Here is a 4,062-nt window from a genome sequence, read left to right on the forward strand (position 1 = left end):
GGAGAGTTCTCAAATTACAGGTTAGAGAGCTTTATTTTTAGAGATAAGTTTTAGGTTTTGCACTATTTCTCAAAGACAGGATTTAAATAAGTGGCACTTCATTTTAAAAACTAGGACCAGGATTTTACTATTATGAATCCATTAAAATGTATATTTGTCAATAGTTAATAGATAATTTCTGGTGTTTGAAGAATTATAATTTTTGACTCTATATTCTGCTTATACTTGAAATTGAATAGCAGTTCCTTTTTTTTTTTTTTTTTTTTGGCCCTGTATAAAAATGCTTCATTCTTTGGGATGTCTGAAATAAACCAATTTACATGTCTTTTATGTTCATATACCAGTCACTTAACAGATTGTAAAACTGGGTACCCTTGCCTTCCATCACTTTATGGAAAGTCAACATCCTCCCTGTTGCTCTCAACATTGTCTAAACATATATTTTTGAATCGGCTGCTTCTAAGAGTCAAGTTCCCAAGTTTTCTCTGAACTTTCCTCTTCCTTCATCTCTACTTTTTTTTTTCCTTGCTGTTTCTCCCTGACAACAAAAGGTCTAAGGAGAATAAGCCTGGGTGAAAATATTTATAGGGTGTGATTCAGAGAGTTTCCATCTGGGACTTCTACTTGAAGGAAAGTGTGAGATTCAGGACTTTCATTTACTAGCATTCTCCCTTCACCATGGGTGAGAGGGCCCCTCGGTGTCCTCTTCTGTATAAACTTGCGGGCATCCTGTCCTGCTGCTCTATCGGGCAACCTCGGGGCCACCCTGGCGGGATGAGAATGATCAGATGATGAGGACAGGCTCCGGGAACAACATGCCCCAACAGCCTTGCCAGGAAAAGCAAGCAACTGCGCAACCCGCCTTGGCTCTTCCCCTTTCCCTCCGAATTACACCATCAGATAAAATGTTCACAGGGAAAGAGGAAAGCCCCTTTGCTGGAATGCAGTTGATGTGCCCCATCCTGCAAGGGGAAACACTTCCACCGCGACCTAATGAGAGGAAGGCCTCCCAGCGATGGGACACCCAGCCTAGAGAGGGGATGTGCAGGGGATAGCCAGTGTCCTGCATTTTAAGAGACCAGTAGTTTTCCATCGGACAACATTAGGCCTTCCCAAAGTGCCCAGGGATTCAACCGAGTAGGCTGGAAAAGTAACAGATTACAATTCCGTGGTTAAAAGGGACATCAGCATAACTTCGTGGGAAGGAAACACTCCTTTACACAAAAAAGAGAGGGAGCTACAGAGACAACAAGGAAGGAAAAAAGACCTAGGGGAAAAGTTCAGCAGACTTGGCAGGAAAACTATAAAATTTAGAACTATAAAAGAACAGAAAACTATATACAAGATTCAGGACAACTATGACTTCTTAAAAAGAGAAGGCTAAAAAGGAGATGACTGTTTTCAGTCTTTGAGAGCCATTTTACAATTCATTCAAAAGCAAGAAGGCAAGGGTAAACAATGAAGGTTTAGAGGGTTCTGTAAGGAAAAGGACCTACTGGCAGCACAGGTCGATGAACAACAAAATGAGTTATGGATTTAATTATTTGGAGAAACATAGCAAGTGAATTTAAAAATCTTCATCATATAGTGCCTAACTCCTCCCCCAGCACTTGAGAGCTACTGCCCTGACTACCTTGTAGGGTTGTTAACTATTATCAAATAAAACATCTGGGCCCAACTGGGAAAGAGCACTTCTGGTTCTTTCCATTCAGGTAGATTTGTTGAATGAACGCTCCCCATTCTCAACTATTTTAAAAATGGCATCTAGTTTAATGCCCAGGACAATCCTGTGAGGTTGGTAGGAAACACAATGGTGTTCTATCTTACACTAAGGCCCATGGAAGCCAAAGGTGTAGTTCTAGGTCACAGAGGTAGCCACTAAGACGGTGTGAAGTATAAACTCCCTGTAGAAGCTTTTTTGAAAGATATTAGTGCTAGTTCCCACTTCGAGAAATCCCTTCACAATAGGCCGTATTATAATAAGGGTGGAGAAAGAAAGAAACAGAAGGATTCTTTGATCTAGTTCATTTACTTGGAAGAATGAATCTATCCTGTGACATCTTCCTAACGTTTGAGAATCTGGGGCACTCGTTATATTTGGAAATACTGGCCCAAGTGTTTTCATATAACCACGCTCAACCATCAGAGTTAATAAACCAAAACATACTGTGTTGCATTCATTGCACTGAAACAAAAAGCTGCCTTTTCAACATGACAGATAGCTGCAATGAAATGTTTTCTGAATAAATATTTTTGGTTTGCTAAGTCACACAGTCAGCTTTCATATTATGCATCAAAACAATCTTTTCCAAGTTAAAAAAAAATCACAGCCATTTTGTAAATAAAAGGCTAAGCCAACATGAAACTGAGTATCTCTCAAGGGTAGACTCAAGCAAGGGTTCTCTCTGACATTTGAGTCTAAATGTTATAATTAATAAAGGTAATGTCCATGATGTAACTGAAATTTCTTAAATAATAATTAACTCTAGATCATTCAGTGTTTGATTATTCAGGTTGCAAGATAATGGGAAAGGGCCAAGAAAACCAATGTTAAATAACTAACCAACTCCATCAATAGCACTTGAGTCTTTTGCATTTCACCCATCATGTTTTGTAATTATACATCTATGGGCTTTAGCAGGACAACAATCACAACTGTTTGCTCTTTACCCTCTACCCAGGAGCCAGAACAGTGCCCAACACAGAGAATGTAGTCCATAAATATTTCTGAGTGAATGATAAAGTGAAACATGGCAACTGTCTGAAATTATCCATTATCTAAGGTGCCCCCAATTCTAGTATATCCAATACCATTAAGTTAGCCAAGGGCATTTATGGTGGTAGGAAACTTCTTCTTCTTTAGGCTATTACTGGTGCACCAAAACAGGATATTAGCAATGAAAAAAGAGACTATTACTTACTTTATCAAAACTATTACTTACTTTATCAATATGAGACTATTACTTACTTTATCAAAAACGCACTAATCAAAATACACAGGGGGAAAACCTTGGAAACTGTATGGCCCTGAAGCCCCTCACCCTACTGGGAAATCAGCACTGTCCTGGGATTGACAGTCCCTCCCTTGACCAAGAACCCATGGTTTTTCCACAGGCATCATAGCATGTCTGTTCTGGGTGACCACCAGGCAGTCTGATTAAACTACATGTCTAGTCTCATTACCAACTCTTCAAAATGAATTACTGAAAACACATTCAGGCTTACTCTTTTTGGGTTTTATACTTAAAGGCACAGCCTGGCCCTCTACTGATGTTCCTATATTTATTCTGGGCTTCGTTAACAACAAAATTGGCTTAAGAAACTTCCCGTGGATGAAAAGCTAATGCATTCTAATTAAATAAGGATTGAAGAGCCAATCAAAGTAATGTTACATCCCCCCCCCACACTTAATTTTCTTAACGTTCCCATCTATAAAATCATAATCATCAATCTGACAGATTTATAGCTAGTCTGAGGGCTTGTAAGGTTCTCAGAGGCATCAGGGTAACTGACCCTTGCCCTAATTCTGCAGCTCTGAGACCAGAAAGTCCAAGACCAGACTGTGCTAGCCTAAAGAGAATAAATACATTAAAAGATGTGGTGCTTGCTTCAGCTGCACATCTACTAAAAATGGAATACTTCCGAGATTAGCATGACCCCTGTGCAAGGACAACATGCAAATTTGCAGGATGTTTCATACTTTTAATAATGGAAAGAAAAAATAAAGGTGTGTTGATACTTATTTTACATGAGTCTCTATGGTCATTTTGTGTATTACCAAGATATCTGATCATAAAGATCCAGCTGAGCTTGGCGTTGGGGGGTGGGGGTGTTCTGCCTACTCCTCAGTGACACTTCCTACAAGTCCCAGTAGGCTCCTCCCTCATTCGGACTTAATCCTGTACAATGACATTGAAGCCCTCTCCGGAAGACCCAGAGATTTACACACTGTGCTTGTCATTGGAGAACATTGTTTTTACTGTGTAACACCTTCTTCTACCTGCACTGATGGGATAAATACACCTAGACTTATTTCCTAGATACTCTCTGTGTCCGGCCTCT

The 4,062-nt window shown here is 39.8% G+C and overlaps 1 non-coding gene across 1 annotated transcript; it reads left to right on the top strand.

Annotated features, from left to right (window-relative positions):
* The first annotated feature begins 3,600 nt into the window (after window positions 1-3,600).
* Window positions 3,601-3,704, top strand: LOC116863115. The gene has a single exon (XR_004381769.1). It is a non-coding gene; the product is annotated as a U6 spliceosomal RNA (small nuclear RNA).
* Window positions 3,705-4,062: the final 358 nt, after the last annotated feature.

Source organism: Lontra canadensis, unplaced genomic scaffold (assembly GCF_010015895.1).
Source record: "Lontra canadensis isolate GAN:19392208 unplaced genomic scaffold, GSC_riverotter_1.0 scaffold556, whole genome shotgun sequence".
Lineage (NCBI taxonomy): Eukaryota > Metazoa > Chordata > Mammalia > Carnivora > Mustelidae > Lontra > Lontra canadensis.